Raw genomic sequence first — 17,248 nt, 5'->3', positions numbered from 1 at the left:
GATAGTTTTACATGTTCCCATGGTTTAGAAAACCATGCGCCCACTTGTAAGGACAAGATCAAAGCACGATTTGTGAGAAACGATCCTAACGGTTCTCCGAAATCTATAAATACCCAAGCTCCCATTCCATTTTCCTCACACCTTGATCTGATTTTATGCTCTAAGTTGAAGCTTTATGCTTCATACCTGAGTATTTAGATCAAGTTCTTCCTAGCTTGGACCCGTTGTAAGTTTCTTTCATGCGTTTATGCGTTTTTAAGCACGAAAGTCAAACTGTGTTTGACTTTCTACTTTGACCAGTCTTTGGTCAACACGAAGTTCGTTTGAACTGTGCAACGTGAGCGTATTCACGATGGTTATAGTCTCTTGTGACTATACCTACTGATTACCACGTTGATTAGGTCTAGTGACGAGTCATAGTTTCGGTCAAAATGCGTATTCATGCGTATTTTGCAACCAAACTATTCTTGGGTATCAAAACCTTTTGTTTTGATATCAAACTTGTTTTCTAACTTCGTTAAACATGTTTTAACATGTTTAACTCATCGCTTTTAGTTTAGTGCTTATATAGGGCCGTAAGATAAGCGGTCTAAACAACCGCTTAGACTTTCGAACCCGACCCGTTTGGTCGATCATTAGGATCCAACCAAGCATTTATTGTGACCATAGTTGTATAGGGAATAACCCTTCGATGTTATACCTTATGGTCACTTCGTTTAGTTAGTTGTATGATAGGTAGTTTATATCCCTTAGGAAAATGACCAAAATTCCCTTTTTACGCATAAATTCATTTTAAGCATATGTAACCTAAATTTTGACATCTAAAATGATTAGGCAACATTATTAGACATGTTAAGGCATATAATACTTGTCATAGGACTAGTTAGACGGTCCGAACGCGTTTTACGCGAACGACGTGTCAAAGTGGCGTAAGCTACCTTAACGATTCGTAATGGGTCATAAGCACTTAGGTTAGGTTTCGTTTTAGAATGTAGGCTTTGTTAAACCATATTACATAAATCCCTACACTCATTTGGTTTACGAAACCTCATTTTATCCGATCCTCCGATTTAGGGCCGTTTATTAACATAGTTACCTATATTAGGTGTCGTTTGATTTCCGTGATCCCTCTAGCTTTGTTTGGTTGTTAGTCAAGACTTCTAAGCACCCTCAAGTGAGTACATAGACCCCTCTTTTACTGTTTTCAAATGTTTTGGGGTGAAACACATGTGCCTACTTGTTACTTTCGTGTTTTTCATGATTTTATATCAATTGCTTGTTATGTTCATTAGTACATATATAGTACATGATTTCATAATGTTTTACTATGTATGTTCACTTAACATGCTAGCACATCGATTTTTTTATATTACATTTTGTTACATATGTTCACTCAGCATACGGACACATTGTTTTACATTTTGAACCGTTAGTAATTGTTTGATTATGTGAACCGTTTGTAACTGTTTGATTTATATGAACCGTTTGTAACTGTTTGATTATGTGAACCGTTCGTAACTGTTTGCTTATGTGAACCATTTGTAACTGTTTGATTATGTGAACCGTTTGTAACTGTTTGATTTATATGAACCGTTTGTAACTGTTTGATTATGTGAACTATTTGGTATTGTTTGAACCGTTGGGTTAGGGAAGTGATTAGGTAACAGGGCGGGTGTAATGTGTTAAAAGCATGGTGGATACGCCACTGGTACTTCCTATATATAAATGCTTTTAATACATTATATATCGTTGCGTTATTTAGATCACTTGGGCAAGTTTATCAAAACAAAGTTATATTACAAGGTTTTTCTAACAATATAAAACATTCGAGTTTTATTTCAAAAACGATTACAATTTAGGTTTATATGAACAAATGTTTTGGAGTTAAGATTCATGGTATCGAGGTTTTATAAAACAAATCTGTTTTGACTTAGTTATTTTAATTTACATTACAAACATTTTACAAAACTTGGTTTTCTAATTATCAATTTACAAAGGTGTTTAAGTTATATTTTCAAAACATAAACGAGCTATGAATCTGACACTCTCATAAAATCCTATGTACTCGCCGGCATTTTTATGCTGACGTATTTTCACATGTGTTTGAGGTACCATAGTTGGTGATATTTGATGATGATATTGATGCATGCTCACATAGGAACGGACGAGGCCTTAGTGACTTAATAAAAATGAAAGTCTATTTGTTCATGTTTTGTTTCTAATTTCAATGTAATGTAATACATTTAATTTAATAAAACATAACTTCAATCCATGTGTTATGAAACAATGATTGTGTTACAACACTCCCCGACGTTTCCGCCACGATTTGTTGTTTTTCGTGGTCCGGGTGTGACAGAAAAGTTGATATCAGAGCTCATGGGTATAGGGAATTAGGTTATTAGTAATGCTTTGACCTAGTCTATAACCTTCCTAGGACCCTAACGCGAGTTTACTTGCGTTTAGTCATAAAACAATACCGTCACTTATCTTTAAGTGACAACCACAAAAAGAACACAAATTTTGAATCGGCTTTGAAAACTAATCATCTGTTCTATGATGATTTATTATAAGTTTTCGAACCTTCAAAGTTTTCAAAATCTCGTCAAAGTTTGGGTCTAAATAATGTGAACACGTGCAAACTGGAAGGGTGGTTGCCTGTACCCTGAGTCTTCTGTCTAAGGCTAGAGTGTTCGTACAAATCCGTAGTATCGGACCAATCACTCTTACCTGGGAACTCTTGGGGTGAGTGTCCACTTATAGGCGAGCATGTCTTTGTGATACATTATGAAGACCTATTTACTTTGATTCAGCTTTTGTGTGTCGTTTGTTTGCTTCGTGGTTCGAACAAATGACCATCACCCATGCCTTTTGGTCAGAAATGGTAACATCCTTACCCAATGCCATTTCATTTGTTTTCTCTCTTGTTTCCCCTTTTAGAATGCCTCCACGACGCGACAACCAGGTACCTAATGAAGAACTGGCAGCTATCATTACGTAGCAAATGGCTGCTGCAATCCCAAACATCATTGCTCAATGTAACCTAGCCCTCAACAACAATAATGCCCCATGCAACTTCAAGACATTCAACTCAGCTAAGCCATCAAAGTTTTCTGGGTCTCAAGGAGCGACTGCACTTCTGCAATGGTTCGAGAGTCTAGAGAGCACCTTCAGACATGTTCAATGCCCAAACGAGCGAAAGGTAGAGTTCGCATCTAGTGTTTTTGAGAAACGAGCTCTAACATATTGGAATGGTGTGATGAGAGATAGGGGTGCCGAGGTAGCACTGGCTCAAACATGGGAAGAGCTTCGAGCACTAATGATGAGGGAATTCTGTCCTCGTCATGAAATTAGGGCATTGGAAAGGGAATTCGACGATCTTAAGCAAGATAGCAGTGAGCATCGAGCCTACACTGACCGTTAAGAGGAGTTAAGTCTATTATGCCTGAACATGCTTACGCCTTTGGATAAGGCAATCGAAAAGTACATTGATGGCCTCCCTGACTCAGTTCAAGATATTGTTACTGGTAGTAATCCCACTACAGTTAGACAGGCCATTGAGCTATCCGCTACCTTGACTGAATCTCAGATCAGGAAAGGTAAGCTTTTCCGAAAGGGTGACAAGAAACCGATCGAGGAATCAAAACTGAAGGATGAGCAGACTGAATCCTCCAAGAAGCCAAAGAAGCGAAAGGCTTCTCAGAACTTCGCCGTGGTCGCTCACAATGATCAAGCTGTCCCCAACGAACCAGCTCAACCCCCTGCTAGGAAGCCATACAACGGAAATGCACCTTTGTGCAACCAATGTAGCCTTCATCATCATGCTAGTGTGAAGTGCCGCAAATGCCAAATTTGTGGACTTATTGGTCATACAGCAAGAGTTTGCCCAACTGTAGCTGCACAAAATCAAGCTGGAAATAATTCAGCTCAAGCACGTTTTCTACCAGGTTCTTGCTTCAACTGTGGCGAGATGGGCCATTTTCGAAGGGATTGCCCAAAGCTTGCTAATGCAAATCCAGCGCAGGGATGAGCATCTGACCGATTGGAAGACAACGCTGTTTAGAAATAATCAAGCTTTATGTATTATTTTCTTTTGTTGTCAAGGTCTAAGAAACAGTTGTTGATGTTGTTTATAAATAAATCTTTTATTTACATTACAATGTATTTATGTGGTTGCATGTATAAACAACATATCCCCTATAATACCGACAATCAAGGAACCGTATTCCTTGAAAAACAGACTACTCTCAAAATTCTTCCATTTTATGATCTCTTGCGTTTTCCACGAAAATCCTAAGTACCCGTTTCTTCCAAGGAAACGAAGTACAAGGCGCAAGTTACAACTCTGGACGAATACCCAATCCTTGTTAGGGTAACTAAGGGTATTTCCGTAAGTCCTTAATTTTTGTGTACCTTAATTCGAATGTTATGATTCCTTGTAATCAAAAATCGAATTTTTGGAAGATCATCCTATCTTCATAGATTGATTCTTGAAAATGATTAAAGTGCCAAATGAAATCCACGGATTGGATTCCTGGTGTGCTTTAAATATCCATGTCCAAAGATAACAAATTAAAGGTCAAGTTAAACAATTATGTGATTATGTGCTTATGTGTTCTCTTTTATGTTTTTGCGTGATCCGAATTTTTCGTTATCCAAATCCTCGTAGAATCTTCTATATCTTCGTATAAAGGATTCATAGTAGGATATCCAAAGGTACTACCTCAAATCCTTAATGGGCTTCTACGTAATAGTTAAGACCCTTGGATTATAAGGTACTATTCCATAATTAGACCCCTTGAGTGGTCTAGTTAAACAGATTGATCCAAAAATCTGGTTAGGAATGTCATATGATGATATAGCTGAAAAGACTCCTTGGTGGTCTATTTAAAGAGATCATTTGTCGATCTAATTAAAAGGACCCTATGGTAGTCTAGTCACACTCATCACAGGTTTGATTTTTCTTCCCCTACAGATTATGAAATGCACTGTGCGGATTGTGCAAGGAATTACGTAATTATGGATGCATACATAATTATGGAATTTAGTGCACTAAAACCACAGCAAGTTTTGTCATGTGTCTAGAGTTAACTCTATTCATTTCCATTTCTGATGAAGCACCTATTGAAAATGACTCCGTCCGTTCATTTTCGTTTCTAAAGAATGTCCGTTGAGGGAAATGAATATCCTTTTGAGTTAATTCTATTCATTTCCATTTCTGATGAAGCACCTGTTGAAAATGACTCTGTCCGTTCGTTTTCGTTTCTGAAGAATGTCCGTTGAGGAAATGAATATCCTTTTGATTATTCCTCCATTTCCATTTCTGATGAATCACCTGTTTAAAATGACTCCGTCCGTTCATTTTCGTTTTGAAGAATGTTCGTGGAGGAAATGAATATCCTTTTGATTATTCCTTCATTTCCATTTCTGAGGAAGCACCCGTTAAAAAATGACTCCATCCATTCATTTTCGTTTCTAAAGAATGTCCGTTGAGTAAATGACAGGATTATGCCTTGCATATCTTTGGTGGTTATTTAACACAAAGTCACAGACAGGCTCCTACGAATAAATTTCGGGACGAAATTTCCTAAAGTATGGGAGACTGTGACACCTGTGCCTCTGTGACCATCAAATAAATACCAAATTAATGAAATATTGTGTTTCATACTTGGGATTTGTTTAAATATGTGTATCATTTGCACATACCAATTCTTGTTCGATTTCGAGCTCTAAATCGTTTTCTGGAAAGTTATACGCAAACTGATGCATAAACGTATCAGTTTAATGCAACAAATACTCCGAAATAGTGACATAGGCTTAACATACCTTAAATAACCTTTACATAACTTAGAAATAAGTTTTGGAGGGTTTGGTGTGGCAAAATCAAGTTTATTCGCTTGTAGGGACTAATTTTGACGAACTGCGAAAGTATTTCGATTCGTACTGAAACGAACATTCCGGAACTTGATCATAAGTTAAACATGCCCTAAATATACTTTACATAGCTTAGAAATAGGCTTTGAGGTGTTTTGGTGCGCAAAAATAAACTTATTGATCAACAGGGACTAAAAGCGTCAAAAAGTGCCTAAATGACCAGATTCATTGTATCTAGTCCAATTTTGATGTTTTGATGGTTTTAACCCATGGTTTTGCACCCTATGGGCTGGAATTTGATAGTTTTACATGTTCCCATAATTTAGAAAACCATGTGCCCACTTGTAAGGTCAAGATCAAAGCACGATTTGCGAGAAACGATCCTAACGGTTCTCCGAAATCTATAAATACCCAAGCTCCCATTCCATTTTCCTCACACCTTGATATGATTTTATGCTCTAAGTTGAAGCTTTATGCTTCATACCTGAGTATTTAGATCAAGTTCTTCCTAGCTTGGACCCGTTGTAAGTTTCTTTCATGCTTTTATGCGTTTTTAAGCACGAAAGTCAAACTGTGTTTGACTTTCTGCTTTGACCAGTCTTTGGTCAACATGAAGTTCATTTGAACTTCGCAACGTGAGTGTAATCACGATGGTTATAGTCCCTTGTGACTATACCTGCTGATTACCACGTTGATTAGGTGTAGTGACGAGTCATAGTTTCAGTTAAAATGCGTATTCATGCGTATTTTGCAACCAAACTAATCTTGGGTATCAAAACCTTTTTTTTATAACAAACTTGTTTTCTAACTTCGTTAAACATGTTTTAACATGTTTAACTCGTCGCTTTTAGTTTAGTGCTTATATAGGGTCGTAAGAAAAGCGGTCTAAACAACCGCTTAGACTTTCGAACCCGACCCGTTTGGTCGATCATTAGGATCCGACCAGGCATTTGTTGTGACCATATTTGTATAGGGAATAACCTTCCGATGTTATACCTTATGGTCACTTCGTTTAGTTATTTGTATGATAGGTAGTTTATACGCCTTAGGAAAATGACCAAAATGCCCTTTTTACGCATAAATTCATTTTAAGCATATGTAACCTAAATTTTAACATATAAACTGATTAGGCAACATTATTAGACATGTTAAGGCATATAATACTTGTCATAGGACTAGTTAGACGGTCCGAACGCGTTAAAGTGGCGTAAGCTACCTTAACGAGTCGTAATGGGTCGTAAGCACTTAGGTTAGGTTTCGTTTTAGAATGTAGGCTTTGTTAAACCATATTACATGAGTCCCTACACTCATTTGGTTTACGAAATCTCGTTTTATCCGATCCTCCAATTTAGGTCCGTTTATTAACATAGTTACCTATATTAGGTGCCGTTTGATTTTCATGAGCCCTCTAGCTTTGCTTGGTTGTTAGTCAAGACTTCTAAGCACCCTCAAGTGAGTACATAGACCCCTCTTTTACTGTTTTCGAATGTTTTGGGGTGAAACACATGTGCCTACTTGTTACTTTCGTGTTTTTCATGATTTTATATCATATGCGTGTTATGCTTATTAGTACATATATAGTACATGATTTCATTATGTTTTGCTATGTATGTTCACTTAACATGCTAGCACATCAATTTTTGTATATTACATTTTGTTGCATATGTTCACTCAGCATATGGACACATTGTTTTACATTTTGAACTGTTAGTAACTGTTTGATTATGTGAACCATTTGTAACTGTTTGATTTATATGAACCGTTTGTAACTGTTTGATTATGTGAACCGTTCGTAACTGTTTGATTATGTGAACCGTTTGTAACTGTTTGATTATGTGAACCGTTTGTAACTGTTTGATTTATATGAACCGTTTGTAACTGTTTGATTATGTGAACTATTTGGTATTGTTTGAACCGTTGGGTTAGGGAAGTGATTAGGTAACGGGGCGGGTGTACTGTGTTAAAAGCATGGTGGATACGCCGCTGGTACTTCCTATATATAAGTGCTTTTAATACATTATATATCGTTGCGTTATTTAGATCACTTGGGCAAGTTTATCAAAACAAAGTTATATTACAAGGTTTTTCTAACAATATAAAAATTCGAGTTTTATTTCAAAAAAGATTTACAATTTGGGTTTATATGAACAAATGTTTTGGAGTTAAGATTCATGGTATCGAGGTTTTATAAAACAAATATGTTTTGACTTAGTTATTTTAATTTACATTACAAACATTTTACAAAACTTGGTTTTCTAATTATCAATTTACAAAGGTCTTTAAGTTATATTTTCAAAACATAAATGAGCCATGAATCTGGCACTTTCATAAAATCCTATGTACTCGCCGGCATTTTTATGCTGACGTATTTTCACATGTGTTTCAGGTACCATAGTTGGTGATATTTGATGATGATATTGATGCATGCTCATATAGGAACGGACGAGGCCTTAGTGACTTAATAACAATGAAAGTCTATTTGTTCATGTTTCGTTTCTAATTTCAATGTAATGTAATACATTTAATTTAATAAACAGAACTTCAATCCATGTGTTATGAAACAATGATTCTGTTACAACACTCCCCGACGTTTCCGCCACGATTTGTTGTTTTTCGTGGTCGGGGTGTGACAATAGGTAGTCTAGAAACACGCTAAATAAATCTGATTGTCGGAATAGGCTTGTTTTTGAGACTTATATCTGTAATGACTCTTTTTACTTTATCTGTTAGTAGTATGGGATATTAACATTAAAGGTATGGTAATTTAATAGTTGTTGTGAATTCTCTTGAACAATCTATTTCGCTCAGTGCCACGCCTCGATGTTTCCGCCATCGGTTGGGGTGTGATAGATTGGTATCAGAGCCATAACTATAGGGAATTAGGAAGACACGACCAAGTCTGGGTTTTGATGTCTTAGGATTGACCTAGTCTATAGTTTAAGTACCAACAGACCAGCTCTGTGCGAACCAAGTAGGGGTTTTGCACGAGCTCACTTTGATACTCTCGCTCGAACTCGCGAAAACTACATCTTTGTGCGAACACCGCATACTATAGCTTCGCGCAAAGACAACCTTTCCTAAGGCTGGAGACTACATTGCCTTTCCTAAGGCTAACACAATACACACATTTTCGAAAACACTCGCATAACACAACCGAGTGATTGGATCAAGATTAGGTGTGAAAACCGGGAACTCTCACTAAGATCACTCACTCTACGCATATTTTTACTCTCAGCACGAGAATCTTCATCAAGTTAGGAGTGACATCCATATATTGATGAAATTCTCCATCTCTATCTCGTGGTTTTACCACACTTTCAGGAATAAAGTTGTTAAGTTAGGGGTGAAACCCGCATCTTAATGGCTACTTCCACTCTTTACTTGGGTTCTACAAAACTCTCACCAAAGTCTCGATGGATTCCAATGACTCGATTCACGTGGTAGCCAAAGGATGCGTGTCGTTCACGGTATTTTGGCAAGAGCACAGTCTATTAGGCCAAAATGTGTACTCGATGTCGTTGTGGATAGTCGAATCACTTTGGGTAGTCGATGCCTAACACCCAAGGTACTCTATTTCGATTCTGAGCTCGCAGCTGCTGATTCTATGAGTTATCAATTTTATGTGTTTTATATGCTTATATGTTTATGTGTTCCGATTTTGGAGATCTACACTTTTCGCTTTTATCGCTCTTCAAACGCGCACAACTCGCACAGCTACCGTGAATCTTAAACGTTAACTAATCGCAACTCAAACTAAGAACTCTCTTACACAACGCTCCTCGCTTATTATACTCGCTATACTACTCGCAACGCTACTCGCTATGCTACTTTCGCACGCTATCTTACTCGCTACGCTACTCGCAACTCTCGCACACGCTACACGAAAATTAAAGAAAGGCGTTTTTGGTAGAGAAGATGAATACGTGCAAAATATTTAGGTGAATACGTGCAAAATATGTGCTTACGTGGATTATGTGCTCCTACGTGCTTATGTGGATTATGTGCCTATGTGTTATGTGTCGACGTGTTCCTGTGCTTTATGGAGTAATAATAATAAGAGTAATGACGGTTAAACGCTAAGCTATACGAACCCCAATATAATCGAATCTCGTCTGAATCCTATGACGATGTCTGCTACAGACAATGTCGTCATTTGGATCCACACTTCACGAGCTGCTCGACGCAACCATGCTGACAAGCGCATCGCATCACTGGTAGCCAAGGAAATTGCTAATGTCATACCCCAGATCGTCAGTGAGATCAACGATGTCAGTAGCAAGTCCTCTGTTGAATCTAAGAGCGACTCTCCTAAAGCACCCTTTAGCTTTAAGCAATTCAAGGCTTTTGGTCCTGCTAACTTCACTGGTGAAGATGGACCCAGTGCCATGTTCCAGTGGTTTGACGCAATCGAAGTCACCTTCAGGCAAAGCGGATGCCCAGAAAACCTGCGTACTGTTAATGCTACTGGAGTTTTTCAGTCTAGGGCTCTGGACTGGTAGACTGCTGAGCGCAACAGGCGCTGTAATGATGCAGCTTACGGACTTTCATGGGAAGAGCTCAGGGAGCTTATGATGAAGGAGTTTTGTCATCCTCATGAGGTTCAAAAGTTGGAGAATGAATTCTGGCATATCAAACAAGATGGAGGTGACAATAATGGTCTCACCGCTCGCTTCAAACATCTCAAAATCATATGTCCTGGTCAAGTGACAACACCAGATATAACGATCAAGAAGTACATCCACGCTCTCCCAGACTATGTAGCTGACTTTGTTCAGGTAGCTAAACATGCTACTATTGAGGAGACCTACCAACTCGCAGCTGAGATCAATGACAAGCGAGTTTTGGCCGGTTATTTCAAAACCTCAACCAAGAATCTCAGTCAAGCAACCGCTACTCCCGCTACCGATACTGCAGCATCACAAGTTTCAAAGTCTTCACGCCAAGGATACAAGCGCAAGGGTAACAACAACAAGAACTATGCTACTACCGCCGCACCTCTCAACGTTGTTCCCGTCCAACCCAATAACAACCAGAACCGACAAATTACAGCACCTAACACCAACGCAACGCCTGCTAAGCGTGCGTATACCTGTGTTTATCCTCTCTGCCCTACTTGCACCTACCATCACCTGACTGGGGTGAATTGTCATTTCTGTGCCAATTGCAACATCTATGGGCACTTTACTGCTCACTGCTGTTCAGGCCCGCGTCAACAAGTTGCTCCAGCTCCAGCACCGCCAACTCAACCTCTTGTTATCCAGGGTAACTAAGCAGCTCTTGCGCCCGCTGCTCGTGCACGGGCTTTCTACTCTTGTGGTGACCCGAATCACTTTGCTGACGTATGCCTGAATCGCGCTGTGAAACAAGAACCGTAGCAGCAACCACCGCAGCAGCAACAACAACAGCAACAGCATCAACAACCTCAACAGAAGCAACCACAACAGGCAGCCCACGGAAGAACCTTCAATATCAAAGTCCGCCAGGCTCAGACTGACAACAATGTTGTCAATGGTACGTTCCTTGTTAACGGTATTTATGCTTCGTGTTTATTTGATACTGGAGCCGATAACTATTTTGTGTCGTTTGAATTCGAAAAGCTTCTGAACCGTAAACGCGCTAACCTCCCAACAACGTTCGACGTAGAAATTGCCACCGGAAGAACCGTCATCGTCAGTTCTGTTCTTCGTGATTGTACTCTCGAACTCAACAATCACGTTTTCCTGATCGATCTCATTCCGATGCAACTTGGTAGTTTCGACATCATAGTAGGCATGGATTTTCTTCGTGAAAATCATGTTGAAGTTGTTTGTTTCAAAAAGACGATTCGTTTCTCTCTTCTAAACGGTGATCAAGTCTGTGTCTATGGTGAAGTGTCCTCGAAAGAACTAAAACTTATGTCGTGTATTCAAGCAAGCAAGTATCTCTGAAAGGAATACATGGTTTTCTTAGCGCACATTGTAGTAGCGGAGAAGGAAAAGGAAAAGAAGTCAATGGAAAAAGTACTTGTGGTTCGTGATTTTCCTAGTGTCTTTCTTGACGATTTACCTGGTCTACCCGCGAGCCGTGATATTGATTTCCGTATCGAACTCATTCCTGGAGCTAATCCTGTTGCTAAAGCCCCTTATCACCTCGCACCATTCGAAATGCATGAACTTTCTAGTCAACTCCAGGAATTACTTGATAAAGGCTTCATACGCCCTAGCACATCACCATGGGGCGCACCTATCCTTTTCGTGAAAAAAAGATGGATGGATCGTTCCGAATGTGCATCGATTATAGGGAACTCAACAAGCTTACTATCAAGAATCGCTACCTCCTACCCCGAATCAACGATTTATTTGATCATTTGCAAGGCACTACGTGTTTTTCTAAGATCGATCTATGCTCTGTTTATCATCAATTAAAAATTCAGGAGGAAGATATCCCTAAAATCGCTTTCCGAACCCGCTATGGCCATTATGAATTCGCTGTTATGCCCTTTGTTCTTACCAATGCACCCGTGGTCTTCATGGATTTGATGAACCGTGTGTGTAAACCCTTTCTTGGCCGCTTCGTCATAGTGTTTATCGATGATATCCTTATCTATTCGAAGTTGAAAGCCGAACATGCGCAACATCTTCGTTTGGTTCACGAGCTTCTCCAAGGGAATCGCCTCTACGCCAAGTTCTCCAAGTGTGAATTTTGGCTTGAGGAGGTCCAATTCCTTGGTCACATCATCAACAGTCAAGGTATTCACGTTGATCCCACGAAGATTGGAGCAGTTAAGAGTTGGATTACACCGAAAACCTCGTCCGAAGTTCGTTCTTTTCTCGGATTAGCGGGTTATTACCGTCGATTTATCGCTGATTTCTCTAAAATCGTCGTCCCTATCACATCTCTAACGCATAAAGACAAGACTTTTGTTTGGGGAACCGAATAAGATGATGCATGTATGCTTTGCAACACTCCCGTACTCGCGCTACCCGATGGAAACGACGACTTTGTTGTTTATTGTGATGCCTCTAACCTCGGTCTTGGATGTGTGCTTATGCAATGAGACAAGGTTATCGTGTACGCATCTCGCCAACTCAAGGTCCACGAGAAGAACTACACAACCCACGATCTCAAACTCGGTGCAGTTGTTTTTGCGTTGAGGATTTGGCGACGCTACCTTTATGGTACCAAGTGTGCGGTCTTCACCGACCATAAGAGCCTACAACACATCTTGAACCAGAAAGAGCTGAATATGCGCTAACGCAGATGGGTTGAACTTCTCAACGACTACGACTGTGAGATACGCTACCATCCAGGTAAAGCAAATGTCGTTGCCAATGCTCTTAGCCGACGAAGCTATTTACATAGTGTTCGTAACGTTCTAGCCCAGCACGACCTCAAAGCTCTCATTCGCGACGCTCAACACGCTTGTTTTCTCGAAAGTACTTTGAAGGAAGAAAGAATACTTGGAACCGAAAACCAACTAGTGAATAAACTGAATGGTATTTTTCACTACCTCGATCGTATTTGGATTCCTAGTTGTAATAATCTCTGAGAGATTTTGCTGACTGAAGCCCACAAATCCCGACTCCATTCATCCTAGTGCCGTCAAGATGTACCAGGACCTCCGTGCCAGGTATTGGTGGCCAGGAATGAAGAAGGACATCGCTCTCTACGTTTCGAAATGCCTAACTTGCTCGAAAGTTAAGGCTGAACACCAACGACCCTCTGGCTTACTCGAACAACCCGAGATCCCGATGTGGAAATGGGAGAGTATAGCTATGGACTTCATTACGAAACTCCCTCGCACGCCATCATGTCACGATAGCATTCAGGTTATCGTTGATCATCTTACGAAATCCGCCCACTTTCTGCCGATACGAGAAGACTATAAGGTTGAACGATTAGCACGAATCTATACCGACGAAGTCATTTGTCGACATGGGACACCTCGTGACATTATCTCTGACCACGATGGTCGATTTACTTCGCGTCTCTGGGAGACATTCCAATCCGCACTTGGTACTACTCTTAATCTTAGTATCGCATTCCATCCCCAGACTGACAGTCAGACTGAGCGCACGATTCGCACCTTTGAAGACATGCCTCGTTCGTGCGTTATAGATTTTGGTGGTAATTGGGATTTGCATTTACCTATAGTCGAATTCTCGTACAACAACAGTTATCACAATAGTATTCAAATGGCACCCTTTGAGGCATTATAGGGAAGAAAATGTCGATCGCCTATTGTATGGCACGAGTTCAGAGACGCGCAAATTACCGATCCTGAGTTATTACAAGAAACGACTAACAATAACCTCCAGATACGAGACAATCTCTTGAAAGCTCAGAGTCGTCAAAAGAGTTATGCCGATAAACGCCGCAAGCCCCTTGAGTTTGAAGTTGGTGATCACGTACTCCTAAAAGTTTCACCTTAGAAGGGGGTGATCCTATTCGGCAAGAAAGGAAAGCTAGCGCCACGATACGTGGGCCCCTTTAAGATTCTGGAAAGAATTGGCAAAGTGGCCTACCAACTCGAATTACCAAAGGAACTCAACAACGTGTATCCAACTTTCCACGTCTTGAACCTCAAAAGTGTTTAGCTGAAGAAAACCTGCATGTCCCTCTTGAGGATTTGCAAGTTAACGAAACTCTACACTTTGTGGAAAACCTAGTAGAAATCATGGATCGAGAAACCAAGAAACTTCGACGCTCTCGCATTCCAATAATGAAGGTTCGCTGGGAAGGCAAACGCGGCGCCGAGTTCACTTGGGAACTCGAAAGTGATATGAAAGCTAAATACCCACATCTCTTTGTTACGCCTGCGCCTTAATTTCAGGACAAAATTCCCTAAAGTAGGGGAGGCTGTAACAACCCGACTTTCCGGGTCATTACTTGTATCTGTCATTTCTTACTTAATTGACTTGTACTCTCGAGATATCGATTGTCGCTAAGGATTAACTATTTTAAAACTATGTTTTCAAACGCATATTACACGCTTATTACAACGCTTATACAAAACGCAGTTATCGCATTTCAACGCAGTTTACAACGCATGCTATTTAAACGCATTTTATCGCATATTACATCGCATGCCAGACTAAACGCTATCGCAACGCAACTCGAAACACGGATTTACTTTATGCATTTATGTGACGTGTGTAGTTTATGTGTTTTTATTTGTTTAATGTTATGTAGTTATCTCAATGCAACGCTTATACGCTCAAATGCATACTCGCGACTCGGTTAAACGCAACGCAACGCTTAACGCACAAAACGAAAGTTAGAGAACTAACTCGCACCACACGGTTGTCCGAATGGACATCCGGTTGAATGAACATCCGTCCGGATGACCATCCGATCGGATGGCCATCCGACCGGACACCCATTCGACACCTCGAATCTTCCACCGCCTTAACTCCCTCTCTCTCCCCTATAAATAGCACCCGTACACTACTGTTCACTGATGTGACATCTCCATCCGACCAACTCACTCCCAAGTCATTCTCAGTCACTTTTCTCAAGATCCAAGGCTATTTCGTAAGTATTTCCCCTCAAATCTTGTACAACCTTCATCACTACACACTTCTACATCATCTTCTCCATCAAAATCACTAGTTTTCTTCTGGAAATCGCCTGATTTAGACTTCTTGAAGGTGGTTTTCACTCGTTTTCTTATGCAAAATGTGGTGTGACATCATCTCATCAAGATTAGTTCAGATCTAAAGGATTTCCACACTTTTAGCTTAAATCTCAACATTTTTCAACTGCTCCTCAAACTTTTCTTCAACTGCTACACAAAACCGATGGAGTCCATACCCATTCAGACTCTCTACTCATTTCCTAGTTGAGAGCCAACGGCTTGAAAATGGATTTCCACCTGAGAGATGACCGACTAACGGGTTGAACATGAAACTCCATCAAGAACAGTGAATCTGATCGAATGGGGTGATTCCCATCTGATCGAATGAGCTAGTCCTTGGTGTGTTTCCATTGTTTGACATGTTGTCACCCCGTCTCCGTTAAATAGCAAACCTTTTAACTTAGAAATTTCAAGTTTTCAAAACAACAGATCGCCCACTCGAGCGGCCATCCGATCGGATGACCATCCGATCAAATGACCATTCGATCAGGTGACCTGTCCTTGTTCAAAACGACTTGATTAAACTTCAAAATACCAACTTCTCAATCAAATAGCCATCCAATCGAATGGCCATCCGTCCGGATGACTATCCGACCGGATGACTTGGCATCTACACTTTGCATTGTTTAAACGCTACAACGAAAACTTCAAAGTTTCAAAACGATTTACAAACACCCACACCTCATTCGAATGGCCATCCGTTAGAATGGTCATCCGCTAAGATGACCATCCGTCCGGATGACCATCCGTCCGGATGACCATCCGATCGAATGGATACCCATCCGTTCGGACCACCATCCGACACTTATCACATTCGACACTCTGTTTACACATTGTTCAACACATACGCTACTGTTCTATGCTCAGGCTAACTCCCAACGCGCTCCCTTCAATCCAATCAAGGTTGTGTTTACTTGTTAAACACATACTGGAGTATACTCGAACCCATTTTCATGTAACGCACTTTTGGGTGTTACATACGTTCTCTATCAAAACACAACAACACACAATGCAAACACTTTTAACGCTAACCATTCTCACATGCTATACGTGTACTTTGAATGCTTGTAGTATGCTATACAGTGTTACACTATACCGCATCTAGCAACGATAGTACTATAGTTTGGACTCAGCACCTGTCACGGACAGGGGTTGCTAGGGATCACATCTCTTACTTCACGTGTTCGTTGAACATGTGTCGCGCATACTCTACAACGCAGTCTCGTGGTTAAGTGTAGTCATTGATTGATAGTTACTTGCTTCGCCCGTTACGTGTTACATGCTGGTTATGCGTAAACGCTTTTCCATACTATATGCTATGCAAACTTATGCACTCACCTTTACATTTTATGTATTGACTTTATTTTAACGTATGTGACAGGTTGATAGGATGCTATGTTGTGATGAACAAGCTAGGGAGTCTAGAAACACGCTAAATAAATCTGAGTTGTCGGAATAGACTTGTTTTTGAGACTTATATCTGTAATGACTGTTTTTACTTTATATGTTAGTAGTATGGGGTATTAACATTAAAGGTATGGTAATTTAATAGTTGTTGTGGATTCTCTTGAACAATCTGTTTCGCTCAGTGCCACGCCCCGATGTTTCCGCCATCGGTTGGGGTGTGACACCTCCTCTGTCACCGAGTTTGGTCGCAAGTTAATAAACATTTGTGATTAACTCGCGGCCATCGGCCACCCTGTTCCTGAAACCGACAAATGCCATTGGTTTTTATCCGGCCTTGGTACTGCCTTTGAACAG

Source organism: Helianthus annuus, chromosome 14 (assembly GCF_002127325.2).
Source record: "Helianthus annuus cultivar XRQ/B chromosome 14, HanXRQr2.0-SUNRISE, whole genome shotgun sequence".
NCBI lineage: Eukaryota > Viridiplantae > Streptophyta > Magnoliopsida > Asterales > Asteraceae > Helianthus > Helianthus annuus.
This window is presented reverse-complemented; position numbering follows the sequence as displayed.